Raw genomic sequence first — 23,843 nt, 5'->3', positions numbered from 1 at the left:
GGCAGGATTAGCACCTTTGGGGGTCAAGGCTGTAATGGGAGCCAGCAGTGTAGAAAATCCCTTAATGAAGCGTCTATAATAATTGGCAAAGCCCAACAATCTCTGGATGGCCTTCAGTGTCTGAGGTCGGGTCCAATCCAGAATTGCTTGTAACTTCTTGGGGTCCATTTCTAAACTGGAGCCAGATATTACATAGCCTAGAAAAGGTACACTGGGCACTCCAAAGACGCACTTCTAAAGTTTGCAGTAAAGGTGGTTTTGTCTCAAATGGGTCAGAACTTCTTTAACATGTTCTTGATGTTTAGCCACAGAGGGTGAAAAAATCAGTATGTCATCCAGATAGACAACAACCAAAACATATAACAGATCCCGGAAAATCTCATTAACGAAACTTTGAAAGACAGCAGGGGTGTTACACAATCCAAAAGGCATTACTAAATATTCGAAATGTCCATCTCTGGTATTAAAAGCGGTCTACCATTCATCGCCAGCTCGGATACGTATGAGGTTGTAAGCCCCTCTCAGATCTAATTTAGAAAAAATGACAGAGCCCTTGACCCTATCAAACAACTCAGTAATCAGGGGAAGGGGGTATCGATTCTTTACAGTAATGTCATTAAGGCCTCGATAATCGATATATGGTCTTAGACCACTGTCCTTCTTGCCAACGAAGAAAAACCCAGCTCCGGCAGGTGAATTAGAGGGGCGAATGAACCCCTTTGTAGGTTGTCCCGGATGTACTCGGTCATGGCTTGAGTCTCAGGCAAGGACAGCGGATAGGTACGACCACAAGGTGGTATCTTATCAGGTATCAATTCAATTGGACAGTCCCATTCCCTATGAGGGGGTAAGATATTTGCTTGTTGCTCAGAGAACACGTTGGCGAACATCTGATATTCCTTGGGAATGGCAGAAGAAGCTAATGGAACTGTCTTTCTCACAGGTCGAATTTTTAGAAGACAGGATTTCTGACAGTCCATACCCCATGACAGAATCTGCATAGAACTCCAATCAATCCTGGGATTATGTTGACGTAACCAGGGTAGACCAAGAACAATTTCTTGAGAGGCCTCTGATATCACCAGGAATTTTAAGGACTCAGAATGAAGTGCCCCAATTCGGACCAATACTGGTTGAGTCTCTTTGGTGACTATCCCGTTAGTTAGAGGGCGTCCGTCTATAGAGGTCAGAGAGATGGCATGGTTGAGAGACAAACAAGGAATCTGAAATTTATCTATGAAACTAGACGTTATGAAATTTCCGGCTGCTCCCGAGTCAAGTAGAGCAGTAGCAAAGATAGGTTTGGGTTTAAGATCCAAAGCTAGGGTAATCGTGAAATCTTTAATTTTTGGAGACGGGCTCATAACTCCTAACTTGATGTCTCCAGGGTCAGTTTGGAAATGGCATTTCCCAGTTTACGGGGGCAGGAGATCAGCAGGTGACCGGACTCTCCGCAGTACAGACAGAGGTTCTTTTGCATTCTTCTCTGACGTTCTTCTTTGGAGAGGTGTGTATGATTCACCTGCATAGGCTCCTCTTCAGTAGGAGAAGGAATGGGACGGGTAGAAATGGAGGTGGTAAATGACCTTTGCCGGTCAGTTCTGTGTTTTTCAGCCTGACGTTCCCTAAAGCGTAGGTCAACTTTGATACACAACGAAATCATGTTGTTCAGATTAGTAGGAAGCTCTCGAGTGACTAGATCATCCTTTAGTCGGTCTGACAACCCATGCCAGAAGGCCGAGGTGAGGGCTTCCTCATTCCATTTGAGCTCTGATGCTAAAATTTGAAATTGCACGGCATATTGACTGACAGGGCGGACCCCTTGCCTCAGTGTCATGATGTTCATCGAAAATCCTCCTGAAGGATGACACAAAGCCTGCGTAATTATCCAGCAGCGGATGTGAGCACTCCCAGAGTGGGGAAGCCCATTCCAAGGCCTGGCCGGATAACAAAGAGACTATATAAGCCACTTTAGTTCTTGCAGTTAGAAAGTTGTCAGACTGCAGGGTAAAATGTATGTCACACTGATTTAGGAATCCTCGGCAGAGTTTAGGGTTGCCGTCAAATTTACTTGGTAAAGGGAGATGTAAGCGGGGAGATGATCTGCCTCCTGTATTCCCAGACGCTGAAGCGGATGTAGATGCTGGTACTCCAGGGGTAGAAAAGGAAGTTTGCAAACTATCCTGTCGCTTGGACATCTCTTGCAGAAATAGAGCCATCTGATTTTGCATGTTTTCCAGATTCTCTAAATGACCAGAAATGCATCGGAACAAATCCACTCCTGACTCCTGATCCGTGGCCGGTTCCATGGGGCCAGTGCAAACTGTTATGTTTTGGGTTGTTTGTGGACCCGGGGTGGTAGCAGGAGCGATCACAGAAGCAGATTTGAAAATAAAACTAGGATTTTTAATAAGTGCTTGAGTAGACATATAATGTGGCAGTAAATAAAAGTCCAGGAATATATAAATGTGCACAAGAGTTCTGTGATGGGAGTAATGGGTTAATGTCCAAGAAAAGCAATTAGAGCTGTCCAGGTGTGCAGGTAGTGAAACTGAAAATAATCAAGCCAGGTATGCAGGTAGAGAACTGAAGCAATGAGCAGGATGTCAGCAGGCTCAGGCACTCAGGTATGGGCAAGGGTAATGGAGGAAGCGGGGTAGTCCAGTGGGAGCTAGGAGCTGACAGGCAGACTGGCAGACAGCGAATTCACAGGAACAGGATAAGCACAGAGAACTCCCTCTCAGCTAGGCTGAGATACACGTTGCACTGGCAAAGAAGGAAGGCACTGACCCTTCCTAAATACCCCATGCCATGCTGTTACTGGCCGGAGGGAACATGTGACTTACCAGGATTGGCCAGCCGCATCACATGGCCAGAAGGCAAGATGGCGGCGCCCATGCCAAACGGAATGGAGATGCCGCCAGGCCTTACCAGCGCAGAGTGACAATAGGCCCGCACAACAACACGCACAGCCAAAGCCCCCCGCCAGACACCAGCTCCGCCACCAGACAGCCCGCACCACAATGACCTCACAGGTAACACTCGCCTAGCGCCATGCTGAAATACCCTGGCCGTGACAAACACAATGGGCAGGATGCAGCAATGGGACAAATGCAGTCAAACCCTCAATATGCGTGTTTGACCTCATTTGTCATATGCACCAAGCCCCAGATTGTGATGCATTCCAGGGCTTGAATGCGGTGAGTAATGCCATCTACCGATGGCGTTGCCCTATAGAAGCCTATGGGCTTCCCTACACTAAGTGCTGTGAGAGGGAACCAATCAGATCCTTCCCAGCACCCCCCGCGATGCGTGTGTCCTTCTGTGCATGCACAGAAGGATGCAAGAGGGACCTCTGTGTGATAGATCTGGAAATCACTCAGTTGTTAAGGAGAGCTCTTACTGAGAGAGCTGTCCTTTGTAAATTTCTTCATGCATACCAGTGTAACTGATGCCAGCATGAATGCAAAGGGTGGCGGGATGCATCGTATCCCAAAAGTGATGTGATATGCATCTCACCCAATGTCGCATAACTCACAAGAGGGATCTTGACAACAAGCCTATGGGGTAAATTTACTAAAGTTCGATTTTTTGAGTGATTTGCATTCGATTTACATTCGATTTTGCATTTTGGTATTTACTAAAGGCCAAATCAAATGTAAAATTGAACTTAGAAGCTGATTCAGACCCGCTCGCTTGATGCGAACTCTTGTAGCTGGCAGATAGTCGCTTTCTGCACATGCGTACGCATTGCAATGCGCATGGGTGAACCAGTGCGAGATCGTGATGTTTTCACACGCTATGCATTGACAGCCCAGCAGAGTGAGTGACAGAGGAAGCCATTTGTGGGTGGTGACAGGGGCTGGCCACTGGAAACAGGGAACACTGGGTCTGATTCAGAGCCGCTCGTAAACGGTCGCTCGTACGCACTGAGCGATGTTCGCACAACTGCGCATGCGTACGGATTGTAATACGCATGCGCGAACCAGTCAGTGCGGCCAAAAATCGTTTGTTCGCTATATAGCAAATGCCTGCTACTTTGAGTGACAGGAGGAGGCGTATGTGGGTGGTAACAGGGGAAGGTGCTTGAAAACGGGGATTGGAGATCAGAACGCAGGCGTGCTTAAAGGTCAAATCGGGCGTTTTATGGGTGTGCATAATTAAAACAGCAGCGTCATTGACCACGTCACTTGGTATTTTTTTAGTCAGAACTGGTCACAAAATAGCGGTTGAAAAAACCAGCCACAAGAATAGCGAGCAGTTCATACGCTGTTCGATGTACTCGATTAATCTAATAAATAGCGGACATGACGTATGGTGCGAGCGGCAAGCGGGCGTATGTTTCAAAATTTCGAGCGCAAGTTTTGCTCGCTCGTTCAGACTTAGAGGCGTGAACAGACCGCAAAGTGCGAACGGTTCATTTGAATAGCCACCTCTTTTTTTTAAACGAACGACTGCAAATGGTAAAAGCTGGGTAAGGCGCGCTCTCTATATGGTGGGGCAGTGTGTAAAGTGCTTGGGTAAGAGTGATCTGTATGACAGAGAGACGTAGACGGTGGTGTTGGGTCAAGGTAATTTTATTGGTTTAAGGTAGGTAGCACAATGCTACTAGAGGGTAATTGACCCAGGAGCAGTGGGGGGAAGAGCAGGATGGGTGCACGGGGGGGAAGGTGGGTAGACCCTTTTAGGGGGCTCCTTTTCCGTGCAGTTCTGGACCAGCACGTTGTCCCTGCTGGACCTTTGGTCGACAGTCTTAACGCCCGGCACAGTGTAGGTGGAAGTCTGGTAAGGATAGATGATGTGGCGGCGTCCCGCAATTTGTACAACTTACCTACCGGTAGGTGCCTGTGTAGGCGTTGCGATTTGGGGGTGGTGGTCGGCAGTCTCTGATGGTATACAGCAGCAGGTTAGATGGCCGTTCTTGTTGTGCTGCAGCTACTGGTGCGGCTGTGCCCCGTGATGGTGGCACAGTTGGTCTTGTTTGCGCTGGCAGGGTGGGTCAGCGTGGTGGATGGAGCCTGGCTGGATGCGCGGGCTGCGGCAGGTCGGCGTCTCCGTGTTTGGGATGCGGGCCGGTACCTGCGTGTGTGCCACGTCATGCAGCGGGATGGCCGGGTGAGGCTGTTCTGATGAGGGATGCCGTGTGTGTGCAGTGAACGCCGGCTCCTCGTGGTTCCTGCGGCTGTTGGCGCCCAATGTGGGGCGGGGGCGGGGAGGCTGAGAGCCGGGCGTGTCACGGTCACAAGGCAGGGGTGCCGCTCGCCGGAGGTGATGGCGGCTCCTTGTGATCAGCAGTCGCTGGGACAGCAGGGGGGTTCTTCAGCTTCCCTCTGGATGTCTGCGCGCTAACATCCAGAGGGAAGCAGAAGAACCGCGACGAGGACTGAGTAGAGGACATCGCTCACCTGGAGGTGAAAAAGCAAAGGACGCCGAGGGCACAGCCGAAACGCGTTGGAGACACACACCTACCATCACGTCCTGGAAGCCTTCTTTCCTGTTGAAGTACTCCCCTGCTGTCCCAGCGACCGCTGATCACAAGGAGCTGCCAGCACCTCCGGCAAGCGGCAGCCCTGCCTTGTGACCGTGACATGCCCGGCTCTCAGCCTCCCCGCCCCACATTGGGCGCCAACAGCCGCAGGAACCACGAGGAGCCAGCGTTCACTGCACACACACGGCATCCCTCATCTGAACAGCCTCACCCGGCCGTCCCGCTGCACGACGTGGCACACACGCAGGTACCGGCCCGCATCCCAAACACGGAGACGCCGACCTGCCGCAGCCCGCGCATCCAGCCAAGCTCCATCCACCATGCTGACCCACCCTGCCAGTGCAAACAAGACCAACTGTGCCACCATCACGGGGCACAGCCGCACCAGTAGCTGCAGCACAACAAGAACGGCCATCTAACCTGCTGCTGTATACCATCAGAGACTGCCGACCACCACCCCCAAATCGCAACGCCTACACAGGCACCTACCGGTAGGTAAGTTGTACAAATTGTGGGACGCCGCCACATCATTTATCCTTACCAGACTTCCACCTACACTGTGCCGGGCGTTAAGACTGTCGACCAAAGGTCCAGCAGGGACAACGTGCTGGTCCAGAACTGCACGGAAAAGGAGCCCCCTAAAAGGGTCTACCCACCTTCCCCCCTGTGCACCCATCCTGCTCTTCCCCCCACTGCTCCTGGGTCAATTACCCTCTAGTAGCATTGTGCCTACCTACCTTAAACCAATAAAATTACCTTGACCCAACACCACCGTCTACGTCTCTCTGTCATACAGATCACTCTTACCCAAGCACTTTACACACTGCCCCACCATATAGAGAGCGCGCCTTACCCAGCTTTTACCAGTCTCTAAACTAGGTAGGAACAGGTACTCCTACCACAGGCGCAGCACTCTTACACCCCCTACCCCCATACCTCCAGATACATGCACATCCCCTCCCCCCACCTCTCTCCCCCCCCATTACTCCTTCCCTCTCCCTCCTGCCTCAATCCACCCCCACAGTTATATCAGTGAGCGCGGTTCACCACCCTTTTTTGAACGACCGCAAATAGCGAGCGGCTCTGAATCAGGCCCACTGTTTTAACACTTTCTCCGAGGTGTGCATGATTAAAAAGGCAGCGTCATAGTGCACGTCACTTGGTGGGATTTCACTCTGAAGTGATCGCTGTGCTTGCCGCAGGGTATAGTCAACCTCAAGCGCTGCGATCGCATCCAATGGTATACGATGTACCAATGTTTTCATGCACTTCCATGAGATGACGTGTGCAAGTGGGCATCTTAAGAATGGCTGATGGGCATCTGCATACACTAAGTGATCGCACGCCAAGACATAGTGGCCGTTCTAATACCTTGCCGTGCAATCGCGTGCTTTGCTGGGCATGCGCTGAAATTGCATACGCAGGCTGAGAGCGAACGCATATAGCGACCGGGTCTGAATGAGCTCCTTAAAACCGAATTTTACCCAAATTGCACTCAAATCGAACATCGGAAAAGCATTGGTACTTTTACATAGATCAACACACAAATCCCATATGTACTATTTTTCGATTTGAAATTGAACACAAAATCGAACTTCAAATCAAATTTCAAACCCCCAAATGAATAGACCTGCTTCATGCTTTCACTTTCAGCATGAGCAGTTAGTTTTCACAGATACATGCATACGTCAGTGAGATGCATGAATGTATCTTACTGTAACAAGCTTAGAAAGAGTTAAAAAAAAAAAAAAAATGATGTAGGGTCCCCCCCTAAAACAGAATCAGCCCCGAACTTTCATAGCCAGGGCTGGCTATGAAAAGTCTGGTGCTGGTTCTGTTTTAGGGGGGACCCCACGTCATTTAAAAAAAAAATTGGACTGTTTCTAAGCTTGTTACAGTATGATACATTCATGCATCTCATGACGTATGCATGTATCTGTGTGAAAACTAACTGCTCATGCTGAAAGTGAAAGCATGAAGCAGTTCTATTTAGTCGGGGATTTGGAGTTCGTTTTGAAGTGGGATTTGCAGTTTGATTTGTACATGAACATGCCAAGTTGAACAGGAAATCATGTTCAAAACCAAACCAAATCGAATTCGATTTAGAAGATGCTTCTAAAATTGAATTTTAGTAAATGAGGAATTTGTAGAGGGATTAGTACTTTCGATTTGATTCGGTTTGAGGTGAGCTAAATCAAACTTCAAAATGAAAGACGTGTTTGAAATAAAGTCTATAGAGAATCTCATGCTTAGACCATTAAAAACATTCTCGACCTCCCAAACTGGAGAATGGGGGGAGGGACCCACAAGAAAGTGCCATTTTCTTAATTTTTGTGTCTGACCTATATGTGCATAAAACAAAGAGGTCTATATGTATCAAGGCAAATCATTTATGAAGAACAGAGAGCAATATTTCCATTCTTTCCACCGTATTTTCCTTTGTACAGACAATTTCAATGGCGACTATCCAAAGGAGAAGTCAGGGTGAGCGAGAGACCCCTTGTTTTGGTTTTGGCTTTAGATCTGGATTGATCTTTAAGTTTGGTTTTGGTTTTGCAAAACCAAACACAAGTCTTTTTGTTTGGGTCTTGAATTTGGATAAAAATTGATCAAAAATCAATAAAAATCCATAAAAAAGGCTGAAATGTTCTAATCCAAAACCCAAGTTGGTCTTTTAATCCGTGTTCTGAACCTGTAACCGATCCGATCTGGGACTCGGTTCGAAACGAGTCACAAAAGTGAATCCGAACCTCGACCTAGTTCTACTTGGTGTGTTCAGATTTTCTAAATCTGGATCCGCACATCTCTAGTATGCACACATGGCAATGAGATTAACTATCACCCTGTGTTGTGTCACACGGCTCTTTCCTGTCTTCTCTACACCAAAATATCCCTGTTTTCTCAGTAGGCAGAGGTGTTCCGGGAACACTTTTTGAGAATATCTGTATTGTGTATGTCCTGAGGTGCACTCAGGGAGAACATAAACCTCCCATAGAGGACATATTAATATAGTGCCTGGTTCAGAGGTACTTATTTATTTATTTATTTATTATTACCAGTTATTTATATAGTGCACACATATTCCGCAGCACTTTACAGAGAATATCTGGCCATTCACAGCAGTCCCTGCTCCAGTGGAGCTTACAATCTATCTTACCTATCACATGCACACACATACACACTAGGGTTCATTTTTATTGAGAGCCAATTATCTTACCAGTATATTTTTGGATTGTGGGAGGAAACCATAGTACCTGGAAGAAACCCCCACAAGCACAGGGAGAATATGCAAAGTCCACACAGTTAGGTATTGCAGCAGCGACTGCGTTTTTAGCTAATACTACAGACAATTGGATTTGTACAGATGCTCACCAACTGCAAATTAAGACACGCCATGGGTTGCATCAGTAGTACCATCGCACTCCCTATCGGAGACTGCGCCAGCCCTAAGGCACTTCCCCTGTTACCACCCCAAAATGCCCGCCAGAATGGCCTCTCTCTGCGAACAAACTCACTCTGCGGCTTTTGGCAGTAACCAACGGATTCATGCGCAGTGCGGTTCTGATATAGGCGCAGACTGAAAACATCGGCCACTTGCCTGCAGCGTCAACACTACGGCCACCTCTGAATCAGGGCCATAGTGCCCATCTGCTCCAGAAACATAACACTTGTGTCCTGAATCCTGATGGAGAGTTAAGCACAAGTCGGCTGTAGATGTTGTTTCATTGTTGGTATATTAGCCTATACGCAGTGTTGTACTGTACGCATCTTTGCATTGAAGCATTTTATTACATGTACAGGATAAAAACAGGAGGGTTTGTTTAATAAATGACGCCTTTTCAAACCCACAATTACTCTGCCATTCCGGCTGCAGGATTTAAAAGGGCAATAATATTAAATGCAAAACACTCATGTGACTCAGGGCCTGATTCAGCAAGGATCGCTATTCTGTTTATATGCATGCATCCCAGTTGCTAATATCAGTGCTGCTATTTAAATGTGTGCATTCCCTAACGCAGCCTGACATAAGGATGCCCACTTCCCCTTACTCACATCCCTATACTAGGGCAACATAGCGAAACAATCGGTAACATCGGACCCGTATGCACACTTGCACAAGCCCTGACGTCACTTAGAAATTGCTAACAGCCATGCACACTATCTGTTGAAATGCGCTGGCACACCTGCGTTCACCCGACTACCCCCCTCATCACCCCCAAACGGCACTTCCTGTCAATCACTCTGCCATGGGTCTGCATACTCACTGCGTTCTCAATTCCTAGCGCAACGCCTAGCCCGTGCACTGCGGTGCATGCACAGTGCAAATTAAACAACCGTTTGCGTGCATATAGGCAACTGCGTTCCTTGCTGAATCAGGCCCTCAGTTAGGTTAAGACATATGATCATTTTTATTTGGTGAGAGAGAAATTTGGGGGTAAATTTACTAGGATTCGAGATTGGTCGAGATTTTTTAATCTCGATTTGCATCGTTGACTCTCGGGTGATTTTCCCGTTTTTCATCTCGCAAATTTACTAAGAAGTGAGTTTAGCTTAAAGTGAGTTTTCCGATGGTGAAGCTATTGATTCCTACCTATCTATACACTCTAAATGGAGCTAAATAGCGTTATGAGTCGCACAAGAAATAATTGCTCTCCAGACTTTGATTGTGGTTCCAAAGCACAAAATAATATTATTCACCAAAAAGTAGATAGTTACACGCTGTGATCTAATACAATTAGCACAAACAAATTATACAATCACAAGGTATAGTCGATACATATGCAAGCGCACCGGTCCCAGTTACAGTCACAAATCCAGAGGTCTGTGGTCATCCCAAAGAATGGCTACTAACTGGGACTGGGACACAGGCTATATACTAGGGGTGAGCGGGTTCAGATTTCTGAAATCTGAACCCCCCGAGCCCCCCCGATCCGAGGCCGATCCGAGTCAGGCTCGACTTTTCCCGCCTGACTCGGATCTGAAATCGAGGCAAAACGTCATCTTCCCGCCTTCCGGGTCTTGCGGGTTTTGGATCCTATATAAGGTACCCGCGTCGGTGCCATTTTCTCACTCGGCTGTGGACAGTGAAGAGGGAGGATGGGAGTTAGGGCTGACTGGGCTGTGTAGTGTAGTGTAGTGTTGTAGTGTAGTGTAGTGCAGTGTTGTGCTGTGCTGTGCTGCGCTGTGCTGCTGTTGTCCATAGGGGCTGTGTCCACTACTTCAAAGTCCATAGGGGCTAGCTGGACTGTGTTGTGCAGTCAGTTGTCCATAGGGGCTGTGTCCACTCCAAAGTCCTGTGCAGTGTCCCAGTCCTAAAGGGGTGCTGTAGTGTTGTCCAGGGGGTGCTCTGTCCATCAGGGGTGCTCCCCCCAAGTGCTAAAAAAAAAAATATTTTTTCTGTTTGTGAATTGTGTGCACTGTGGCTGCACGTGCATCAACAAAGGAGCAGCGCAAAGCGTGCACCTGTGTCCCATAAGTAAAAGGCCAGCTGGCTTGTCCGTTAAATGGTGCTGTAACCCCCAAAGGACACAACAAACAAAATAAAAAAATATTTTCTGTGTTTGTGAATTGTGTGCGCAGTAGCCGCACGTGCATCAACAAAGTAGTGACAAGCGTGCGCCTGTGTCATAAGTAAAGGGTCGGCTGGCTTGTCCATTAAAGGGTGCTGTAACCCCCAAGGTACACTACAAACAAAATAAAAAAATATTTTCTGTGTTTGTGAATTGTGTGCGCAGTAGCCACACGTGCATCAACAAAGTAGTGCCAAGCGTGCGCCTGTGTCCCATAAATAAAGGGCCGGCTGGATTGACCGCTAAAGGGTGCTGTAACCACCAAAAGGGCACTCCAAACAAAATAAAAAAATATATATTTTTGTGTTTGTGAATTGTGTGCGCAGTAGCCGCACGTGCATCAACAAAGTAGTGCCAAGCGCGCGCCTGTGTCCCATAAGTAAAAGGCCAGCTGGCTTGTCCGTTAAAGGGGGCTGTAACCCCCAAAGGGCACTCCAAACAAAATAAAAAAATATATTTTTTTGTGTTTGTGAATTGTGTGCGCAGTAGCCGCACGTGCATCAACAAAGTAGTGCCAAGCGTGCGCCTGTGTCATAAGTAAAGGGCTGGCTGGCTTGTCCGTTAAAGGGTGCTGTAACCCCCAAAGTACACTCCAAACAAAATAAAAAAATATTTTCTGTGTTTGTGAATTGTGTGCACTGTGGCTGCACGTGCATCAACAAAGGAGCAGCGCCAAGCGTGTGCCTGTGTCCCATAAGTAAAGGGCCGGCTGGCTAATTTCTTAAAGGGTGGTGTAACCCACAAAGTGCACTAGTCTCCAACAAAAATAAAAAATTATTTTCTGTGTTTGTGTGCGCCTTAGCCGCACGTATATATCAATATAACATAAATGGAGGACCAAACTTTCTCAGATAAAAATAAAATAGGGAAAGATAAAGAACCACTTCCTCCTAGTTCAGAAGCTGCTGCCACTAGTCATGACATAGACGATAACATGCCGTCAACGTCGTCTGCCAAGGCCGATGCCCAATGTCATAGTAGAGGGCACATACAATCCCAAATGACAAAGTTCAGGAAAATTACCTTGAAAAAAACATTTAAATCATCTGAAGAGAAACGTAAACTTGCCAATATGCCATTTACGACACGGAGTGGCAAGGAATGGCTAAGGTCATTCCCTATGTTCATGACTAGTGGTTCAGCTTCACATGACGATGGAAGCCCTCCTCCTGCTAAAAAAATCAAACGAGTTAAGCTGGCAAAAGCACAGCGAAGAACTGTGCGTTCTAAGAAGATATCACAAATCCCCAAGGAGAGTCCAAGTGTGGTGTTGGTTGCGATGCCTGACCTTCCCAGCACTGAACAGGAAAAGGTGGCTCTTTCCACCATTTGCATTCCCCCTGCAAGTGCTGAAAGGAGCACCCATAGTCCACTTGCTGATATGCAAATTGAAGATGTCACTGTTGAAGTACAACAGGATGAGGATACTGGTGTAGCTGGCGCTGAGGAGGAAGTTGGCGAGGAGGATTCTGATGGTGATGTGGTTTGTTTAAATCAGGCTCCGAGGGAGACAGTTGTTGTCTGTGGGATGAAAAAGCCCATCACGGTCATGCCTGGGCAGAAGACCAAACATTCCACCTCTTTGGTCTGGCAATATTTCTATCCAAATCCGGACAACAACTGTCTTGCCATATGTACCATATGTAAAGGTGGAATAAGTAGGGGTAGGGACGTTAACCACCTAGGAACATCCTCCCTTATACGGCACTTGCAGCGCGTTCATAAAAAGTTACTGTCTAGTTCAGAAACTTTGGCTAAGACCGTAAGCAGTCCAGGGACACCTAAATCCCATTGTCCTGTTGTATCCAAGCGCCTGCAAACCACACCGTCAACTCCCTCCTCGTCAATTTCCTCCTTAGTCAGGATCGGAAGTAGTCCTGCAGGTCATGTCACTGGCATGACTGACTCTCCTATCCGGGATTCCTCCAGAGGATCCTGCATTGCTACGCCTACTGCTGCTGCTGCTACTGTTGCTGCTGCTGGGAGTCGTTTATCATCCCAGAGAGGAAGTAGGAACACCACTACTTTTACTAAACAATTGACCCTCCAACAGTCCTTAGCGAGGAGGATGAAGTACGACAGCAGTCATCCTGAAGCAAAACGTATAACTGAGGCCTTGATTGCTATGTTGGTGTTAGACGTGCGTCCGGTATCCACCATTAGTGCAGTGGGATTTAGACAATTGATGGAGGTAGTGTGTCCCCGGTTCCAAATCCCGTCTAGATTCCACTTCACTAGGCAGGCGATACCGAGACTGTACAGAAACGTCAGAAAAGTGTCCTCAGTGTCCTGAAAAATGCCATTGTACCCAATGTCCACTTAACCATGGACATGTGGACAAGTGGAACAGGGCAGACTAAGGACTATATGACTGTGACAGCCCACTGGGTAGATGTATCACCTTACGCAGCAACAGCAGCAGCGTCACCAGTAGCAGCATCTCAGAAACGCCAGCTCGTTCCAAGGCAGGATACGCTGTGTATCACCGGTTTCAGTAAGAGGCACACCGTCGACAACCTCTTAGAGAAACTGAGGGAAATCATCGCCCAGTGGCTTACCCCACTTAGACTCTCCTAGGGATTTGTGATATCTGACAACGCCACCAATATTGTGCGGGCATTACATCTGGGCAAATTCCAGCAAGTCCCATGTTTTGCTCACACAATAAACTTGGTGGTGCAGACTTTTCTGAAAAGCGACAGGGGCGTGCAGGAGACGCTTTGGGTGGCCCAAAAAATTTCTGGTCACTTTCGCCATTCAGCAACTGCGTGCCGAAGACTGGAACGCCAGCAAACACTCTTGAACCTGCCCCGCAATCACCTGCAGCAAGAGGTTGTGACACGGTGGAACTCAACCCTCTATATGCTTCAGAGGATGGAGGAGCAGCAAAAGGCCATTCAAGCCTATACATCCACCTATGACATAGGCAAAGGAGGGGGTATGCACCTGACTCAAGCGCAGTGGAGAATGATTTCCGTGTTGTGCAAGGTTCTCCAGCCCTTCAAACTTGACAGACGTGAAGTCCGTTCAGACACTGCCAGCTTGAGTCAGGTCATTCCCCTCATCAGGCTTTTGCAGAAGCAGCTGGAGAAAGTGAAGGAGGAGCTAAGACGGAGCGATTCCGCTCGGCATGTGGGACTTGTGGATGAAACCCTTCAGTCGCTTTGCCAGGATTCCAGGGTGGTCAATCTGTTGAAATCAGACCACTACATTTTGGTCACCGTGCTCGATCCTAGGTTTAAAGCCTATGTGGTGTCTCTCTTTCCGGCCGACACAAGCCTGCAGAGGTGCAAAGACCTGCTGGTGAACACACTGTCAGCTGAAGCGGAACGTGACACTTCAACAGCTCCTTCTTAATTTTCTCCCGCAACTGGGGCTGCTAGGAAAAAACTTAGCTATCCTAAGCAACCCGCTGGCGGTGATGCAGGGCAGGCAGGACCAAGTTTGGACATCTGGTCCGGACTGAAGGACCTGGCAACAATTTCTGACATGTCTACTGTCACTACATATGATACTCTCACCATTGACAGAATGGTGGAGGATTACATTGGTGACAGCATCCAAGTAGGCATGTCAGACAGTCCATACTTGTACTGGCAGGAAAAAGAGGCAATTTGGAGGCCCCTGTACAAACTGGCTCTATTTTACCTGAGTTGCCCCCCCCCCTCCAGTGTGTACTCCGAAAGAGTGTTTAGTGCAGCCGGGAACCTTGTCAGCGAAAGGCATAGGAGGTTGCTTCCACAAAATGTGGAGAAGATGATGTTCATAAAAATGAATTATTCACTCTTCCAGTGAGACCAGCCTCCAGAATGTACAGAGGGACCTGTGGCGGTGGATTCCAGTGGGGATGATTTATTACTCTGTGAGGATGAGGATGTACACAACACTGAAGAGGGTGAGGAATCGGTGGATGAGGAGGATGAGGACGACATCTTGCCTCCGTAGAGCCAGTTTGTGCAGGGACAGATTAATTGCCAGCTTGTTTTGTGGGGGCCCAAACGAGCCAATCATTTCAGCCACAGTTGTGTGGCAGACCCTGGCGCTGAAATGATTGCTTTGTTAAAGTGTGCATGTCCTGTTTATACAACATAAGGGTGGGTGGGAGGGCCCAAGGACAATTCCATCTTGCACCTCTTTTTTTTCTTTGCATTATGTACAGTTTGGGGCCTAGTTTTTCAAACTGCCATCCTGTCTGCCACTGCAGTATCACTCCTAGATGGGTCACGTGTTTGTGCCGCCCACTCGTGTCGCATAGGATAGTCATCCAGCTACCTCGGTGCAACCTTTTGGACATGAGTCCCCCTATATTTAAAACTAGCACCAGACCCAAACTGACCGGGGTGTAATGCCAAAGCCAGAAACCCTATTACAGGGCTCCATGGCCAAAGCATTCCCACCCCAAACCGGTCAGGCCAAGCCGGGGATCTCAGGAGAGATGAGGACCCCCCAAACAGGGGTCCCCCCTCCCAAAACCCCAGCCTTGGTCTGAAACCCTGGTCTCTTTCCCGCACCCCTGGGCTGTGGGTACGGGGGTACTAAAGTGTAAAATAGTATTAAACTTTGTATCTTACAGTGAAACTACAGTTGCCAGTATGCCTGCACTTTGGCACTTGTGGAACTACAAGTGCCAGCAGGCAGCTGGCACCCATACCCCCACTGTAAAATAAATAGTTAAATAAAGATAGTATACACACACCGTATAGAGTACAAATTTATTACATACACCTATCCCATTCACACATACTTACTTGCTGTCAGGTGATCTGTCCCTTTCTCCCATGTAGAAATCTGTAAGGAGATACCTGCAACAAAGATGCAATACTCACCTCCTTCCTCGCACTGGTGTCGGTAAGATCCAGGGGGGTCTTTTCAAAACAAGATACTTGTCCATCTGGCTTCGCGTAATTAATACGGGTGCCGGCCGCCTGCTGGCGCTTGTAGTTCCACAAGTGCCAAAATGCAGGCATGCTGTCACCTGTAGTTCCACTGTAAAATACAATAGTTTACTACTATTTTACACCTTATTACCCCAGTACCCACAGCCCAGGGGTGCGGAGAAGAGCCTCGTGCTTCAGACCAAGCCTAGGGTTTTGGGAGAGGGGGATCCCCACCTCCCCTGAGATCTGGGCAACATCTCCACATTTAAAAACCCACACTTTAGTAAAATACTCCAAAATGTCAGTACCAATTAGACTACTGCAGGAAAGAATAATCCTATTTAAATTTGAAAGAGATGAACTATGAATATAGGGACGTTTGTATTTAATTACATTATATTTGGAAAATGTGACTTTCCCATTTATTAATAATAGAGTTTTGAGCATGTCTTTAAAAAGGTAACAATAACTATCTTATTCTGGTACAAAATGTATTTTCATTAATCCTTGTGAGACTGCAAATCTCTTTCAGTGGGTTGGATTGTGCTCGTCCATTGGGGATAGATATATCTTTCTTCCAATTCTTTCTTAAGAAAAGGTATTATGACTGTACGCACCAGATCTGCACATTTTGTAAAAACTGCCCCAGGTAATTATTTTATCAGAGAGCTGACTAAAACCAATATGTCTCTTTAGGGAAACCACAATACTTTGTAAATTGTGAATGCTCCAGAATAAGTTTTACAAAAGTAATTCACTATGTAAATGAGAACTAGATATTCTTATATTTAGATGTCTCTTGATATTAAGATATAATTCTACCTAAAACTAAAAAAGAAGTTTGGTATAAAGGGCCTGATCCATTGCAGATCGCTATTGCAATCACTGCTGCGATTACGCACGCAGACCCACTGCGAAAATATGCTAATGTTTGCAATCGCAATGTTGTCGCAGCTCAATATAAGGATGCCCACTTCCCCTTACTCACATCCGTAATACATTGCAAGTCTGCGAAGCCATCGGTGACTTCGAGCACCATTGGACCCTCACGCACAATTACAACAGGTCTGACCTTACTCAGAATTTGTAGACCTCAGCGCACGTAGAGAAAGCTCAAGCTGCGTATGGCATCGCAGTGGCTAATTTATGCATGCCCTTGTAACGGCATTCAAATGCACTGACACGCCTGCGTTTCTCCGACCACTCCCCGTCACCACCCCCAAAAGGTCACTTCCTGTCAATCACTCTGCGATGGGTCTGAGGGCCTGATTCAGAGCCGCACGTAAGCGTCCGCTCGTTCGCTCCGAGCGATGTTTGCCCAACTGCGCATGCGTACGGATCGTTATACGCATGCGTGAACCAGTCAGTGCAGTTGAAATTCATGTGCTCGCAAAATAGCGAATGCCTGAAAATTTGAGTGACATGAGGAGGCGTATGTGGGTGGTAACAGGGGAAGGTGCTTGAAAACGGGGAGTGGAGATCCGAACGCAGGCGTGCTTAAAGGTCAAAACGGGCGTTTTATGGGTGTGCATAATTAAAACAGCAGCGTCATTGACCCTGTCACTGGGTTATTTTATAGCCAGAACTGCTCGCAAGATTGTGGTAGGAAAAACCAACCACAAGAATAGCGAGCAGTTCATACGCTGGTCGATGTACTTGATTAATCTAATAAATAGTGGACATGACGTAGGATGCGAGCGGCCAGGGGGCGTATTTATCCAAAACCGACCGCATGTTTGGTTTGCTCGTTCAGACCTAGAGGCGTGAACAGACCGCAAAGAGCGAACGGTTAATTTGAATAGCCACCCCTATTTTCTGGACGAGCGAGCGCTAATTGCGTCCAGCTCTGAATCAGGCCCTGTGTGTACACTGCGATTGCAGAGTGATTGTAGTGGAGACTTAGCGCACGCATACGCATGCACAGTACGCAACAATCGGCCATCTGCGTGCGTAATCGCAGTTGTGATCTGTAATGAATCGGGCCCTAATTAGGTGATTTGTAAATCTTGACAACACAGATACAAAATAAAGTAATCTCAGATAAGGAGAGCTGATCTCCCATGCAGAACATTAGAAACATGTAGCACCTTCGGTTTTGGAGAGAGGGGGCATAGGAAAGTGACATTTTGTTGTTTCACACGTCATACCTACAGTACATCCAAATATCTATTATTTTTGGATTTGTCTTTTATTTATATAGCACCAGAAGGGTTCTCTATCACCTTTTAATAGAGGAATGCACACAACGAAACGCGTAGGTGCTTAGACGGATATAAACTAATTGGCAATCTTACATATTAGACAACATTATGTATTAGACATGAAAGCATACACTTATTCTGCAGATTACATGGTTACTGTACATTGGTGAGATTAGGAGAAAGGGCCTTGCTTGTGAGATCCTACAGTACATCCTACTGTAAAGGGAATGTTGGTGCACACAAAGAGGGAGATCAGGCAGGGCTGTCCATTTAAATTATGTCAAGCTAGGTGAAAGTCTGAATGAGCATGGGAGAGTGTAACTGACATCAAAATGTTAATATCATTAATGTCGACACCTACAAAATGTCGACATTAACTGAATTGTCACAATGTCCACATTTTGATTAGGGTAAGGGCTAGCATTAGGGTTAGGGTTGGCATTAGTGTTCAGGTTAGGTGAGGTTAGGTGTGGTCACATGCAGCCAGTGGGTGGGTGCTGTGATGCAGGCAGCACTGGTCCAACCATTATGCATGGTACTCAGGTGTATAGGGTGCTGGGCACCCTGGATGGCACCAAGCATAAAACTCCACGGACCCACCTTAACTCTGGCTCAAAAATAAGTAAGGCGAGACGGAGGAAAAATGGAGGAGAGAGGGAGGCACATGGAGGCGCTGGGAGGCGCACAAGAAATGTGCTGCTTCCCAGCTGAAATAAGGTCTGTCCGTCCCTGGGTGCAGGTGATGACAATGGAACTTAGGGCCTGATTCAGACCCACTCGCAAGCGGCTGTCCGCTCGCAAAAAGGGTCGCATGCGCCAGACGCGACGAGCGAAGGACTTTCCTTCGCTCGTTGTGTCTGATCAAAGGGGGTGTGCTGTCGATGTTGATTGACAGCACGCCCCCTTTGGTGGGCGTGCCGGGGGCGTGCCTCCCTGACGGAGGCGTTCCCAAGGGAACGCCTACCGTCAGAAGCCGGCCCACTGACATCACTAGTGATGTCAGTGGGAGTGATTTTGGCTCTGATAGAGCCAAAATAACTCCGGGCCTTGTGGTTGAAAACCTCAACCGCAGGCTCCGGCTCGCAGTGGCGATGGTCGCGATGGTCAAGACCATCACGGCCATCAAACTGCACGCTCGTATAGGCTGTGGGTGGTGACCCACAGCTATACGAGCGTCCAGGAGGACGCTCCATAATTATTCAGAGCGTGCGCTCTGCTCAGAGCGTACGGCTCTGAATGAGGGCCTTAGACAGCACTGGCCACCAGCAGACTCCTCCCCAGGAGATAATTCCTTCCAAAGCATAGTCGAGCATAGAGACACCTACTGCTGTCTTCTCATATTCATCCGACGACGTACAACAGCGTAAACATCTGTACTATCAAAGAACATTGGGGAGTCAGGCAGCGTAGACTCTAGAGCACACTCTATTGCCCAGAGTCTACTGTGCATGCGCAGAACACCAGAAAAAAGGCTGCGGTGGCCATTTTCTGGTGGGACCACGGACAGGTAAGTCTTAAATAATATGGGTGCAGTGTGTGCGGTGTGGGGTACCACTGCACTGATGAGTCACTCTGCCAGGGATCAAACACTCTCCCCACTGACACTGTCAGTCTACCACACTGGACCGGACCTCACCTGGCAGGTTCTTTCATCCATTGTCCAGTGTCCACACAGCGCCGCGCCACTTGCTGCACAGCGTGACGCTTCCTACCTGACCCACCCAACAGCAGCGGCTCCTGAACTGTGTGGAGTCTTGGATGGGGAGATGTCATGATGTAATTACGTCTCTCCCATCCCAATAGATGCAGGGCTTTAGGTTGCCCGGGACTCAGGAGGCAGAGACTCAGACTGAGTCTCTGTGTCACATGTAGGGAGGAGGCTGCAGCTGTTGATTGTTCTCCTGAGATATAATGAGGTGGGCAGCAGGTGTTCCGCCATCAGGGCTGTTGCACTCTGTGCGGTGGCACCAGCTGCACAACCCTATTTACAGCCCTGATGCTGACTACCTGTCACTCACTTTGTGCAGGATGTACAAATGGGGAAAATGCAGTAATGAGCCACGGTATGTACCCAAAGTCAGGGGGTTGTACCGCATCGCGGATGCCATGCTTAGTACATCCCGCCCTTTGTGAGTGGTTCCTGTATACAAGAGTAATCACAATGCAATCACTGTACGTATGGAGTGCGCCATTACCACATGTCGTTAGCAAACAATCACTCGTTCTGAGAAAATATCTGCATTGCGTTCATCTATGAATCAGGCCCTTTGTGCAGCCAGGCAATGAGCGGGGTGTGGGGCAGTGCATGCTGACCACCCAATGCAGGCTGGCACATCACAGGGAATGCCCAGGTAAGCCATGGGCATCCTGGCATACACATGACACATGCACTGTCCATGCATGCTGCCTGTGTGCATAGTATGAATGGTGTCATGTACCACATAATAAAAGTCAATACTGTCATTAAGAGGTTCTAAACGTGGCAATCAGTGACTGGGGAGCAATGTTCTGACAGCAGGAAAGAGACAAGGGAGGGGCAGATGGGGGCAGAGAGACACAGAGGGAGGGAGAGATGGGGGAGGTGGGGAGAGAGAGAGAGACAGATGGGGGAGGCAGGGAGAGAGAGAGACAGATGGGGGGAGAGATGGGGAGAGAGAGAGAGACACAGAGGGAGGGAGAGATGGGTGGAGAGAGAGAGAGAGACAGATAGGGGGAGAGCCAGGGAGAGAGAGAGAGAGAGAGAGACAGAGAGAGAGACAGATGGGGGAGGCGGGGAGAGAGAGAGAGACAGATGGGGGAGGCAGGGAGAGAGAGAGACAGATGGGGGGAGAGATGGGGAGAGAGAGAGACAGAGGGAGGGAGAGATGGGTGGAGAGAGAGAGAGACAGATAGGGGGAGAGCCAGGGAGAGAGAGATAGAGAGACAGAGAGAGAGACAGATGGGGGAGGCGGGGAGAGAGAGAGAGACAGATGGGGGAGGCAGGGAGAGAGAGAGACAGATGGGGGGAGAGATGGGGAGAGAGAGAGACAGAGGGAGGGAGAGATGGGTGGAGAGAGAGAGAGACAGATAGGGGGAGAGCCAGGGAGAGAGAGAGACAGAGAGAGAGACAGATGGGGGAGGTGGGGAGAGAGAGAGAGACAGATGGGGGAGGCAGGGAGAGAGAGAGACAGATGGGGGGAGAGATGGGGAGAGAGAGAGACAGAGGGAGGGAGAGATGGGTGGAGAGAGAGAGAGACAGATAGGGGGAGAGCCAGGGAGAGAGAGAGAGACAGAGAGAGAGACAGATGGGGGAGGCGGGGAGAGAGAGAGAGACAGATGGGGGAGGCAGGGAGAGATAGAGACAGATGGGGGAGAGATGGGGAGAGAGAGAGACACACAGAGGGAGGGAGAGATGGGTGGAGAGAGAGAGAGAGACAGATAGGGGGAGAGCCAGGGAGAGAGAGAGAGAGACAGATGGGAGAGGCGGGGAGAGAGAGAGAGACAGATGGGGGAGAGAGAGATGGGGAGAGGTGGGGAGAGAGAGAGGCAGATGGGGGGAGAGATGGGGAGAGAGAGAGACACAGAGGGAGGGAGAGATGGGTGGAGAGAGAGAGAGATAGGGGGAGAGCCGGGGAGAGAGAGAGAGAGAGAGAGAGAGAGAGAGAGAGAGAGAGAGGGAGGGAGAGAGAGTGACTGATGGGGGAAGAGATGGGGAGAGAGAGAGACACAGAGGGAGGGAGAGACAGGGGGATAGAGAGAGATAGAGAGAGAGATGGATGGAGTCAGCGGAGATGGGGAGAGAGAGTGAGAGACAGGGGGGATGGAGAGACAGGAAGAGAGAGACAGGGAGGGAGGGAGAGAGAGACAGGTCAGAGATTAAGATGAGGCAGAGAGTATGAGAAGGATGAATAAGAAAGACGGGAGAGAGAGATGGAGGTGGGACTGAGGGAGAGAGTTCAGGAGAGACATGGGGAAGAGAGGGATAGGGGATGGATATAGGGCCTGATTCACCACGGATCGCAATATAGCGTACGCACGCAATTTTACTACAAATAAATGCTAATCCATAGCGATCGTAATGCCACCGCACCACTATATAAGGACGCCCACTTCACCTACACGCACATCCGTAATGTTTAGCAAGACTGCAAAAACATCGGTACAATCGAGTACCATCAGACCCATACACAGTTACGGCAGGTCAGACCTCACTCAGGAATTGATTACTTCAGCGCACGCAATGAGGCTTCAGGCTGCATATGGCATCGCAGTGGCTAATTTATGCATGCCCATGCAACGGCATTGAAACGCACTGGCACGCCTGCGTTCAGCGGACCCCCCCACCCCCCTGTCACCAACCACAAATGGCACTTCCTGTCAATCACTCTGAAATGGGTCTGCGTAGCCACGCAGTCCCGATCGCAATGACTGGTTCACGCACATGCTCTGCAATGCATGCGCAGAACGCAACAATCATCCGATTGCGTGTATATAAGCCACTGCGTTCCTTGCTGAATCAGGCCTGTAGAAAGGTGGGGAAGGGAGAAGAAAAGTAACCCCTGCGGTGCCTGGAAAATGACAGTAATTCACTATGTGCCGAGAGCCCTTTATGTCAGGGGTTCCCAAACTCGGGGGTCTATTTACTAAGCATTCGATGGAGATAAAGTGAACAGAGACAAAGGGTCTGATTCAGACCCACTCGCAAGCGCATTGCGCTCGCAAGCGGGTCAATGGTGGTCCAGTGCACACGCAAAAGGGGCGGCTGTTGATGTTGATCGACAGCTCGCCCCATTTTGTAGGTGTGGCGGGGGGGTGGCTTCACAAACGGAGGCACTCCCATGCGAACGCCTGCCGTTTGTGGGCGGCCCCACTGACATCACCAGTGATGTCAGTGAGAGAGCTTCCGGCTCTATTTGAACCAAAAGCTCTCTGGGGCTTGCGGCCACGAGACCCTACCACAAGGGTCTCGTCGCAAGCCAGATGGTCGCAAGAGGCCGCAACTAAAAAAAACGGCACCCGCCCTGATTTAGAGCGAGCGCTCGCTTTTTGCGAGCACCTCTGAATCAGGCCCAAAGTACCAGCCAATTAGCTCCTAACTGCCATGTCACAGGCTGTGTTTGAAAAATGGCAGGAGCTGGTTGGCTGGTACTTTATCTCCGCTTACTTTATCTCCATCCGTGGCTTAGTAAATAGACCTCTAGGTCCTCAAGATACTCTAACAGTCCAGGTTCTAAGGATATCCATGCTTGTATATAGATGGTATAATCAAACTGGCTGAGGTACTAATTAAGTCACCTGAGCTTTAGTATGGCTATCCTGAAAACCTGTACTTGTGCCTTGAGGACCGAGTTTGGAAACCACTGCTTTATGAGTATATTTAAAACAATACCCCTTCTATTTTGTATTTACTATATTTTATAAATTACCTATTTATTAAACTGGGAATGAAATCCTGGCCATCGGGATGCCGCTGGTCAGAATACCAAAAGCCAGAGTCCTGACACCTATAGAGAACAGCAGTATTTATCCAGCCCCTAACCCCTACCATAACCCTCCCACCCCAGTGCCTAACCCCAATCCCCCCAGTGCCTAAACCTAACCTCCCCCTCCCTGCACCCTAATCCTAACACACCCTACCCAGTGCCTAAACCTAACCTCCCCCCTAGTGCCTAAACCTAACCTCCCCCTCCCCGCACCCTAATCCTAACACTACCTCCCCGGTGCCTAA

Source organism: Taudactylus pleione, unplaced genomic scaffold (genome assembly GCF_031769625.1).
Source record: "Taudactylus pleione unplaced genomic scaffold, aTauple2 ptg000360l, whole genome shotgun sequence".
Classification (NCBI taxonomy): domain Eukaryota; kingdom Metazoa; phylum Chordata; class Amphibia; order Anura; family Myobatrachidae; genus Taudactylus; species Taudactylus pleione.
Note: the sequence above shows the minus strand (reverse complement) of the source record.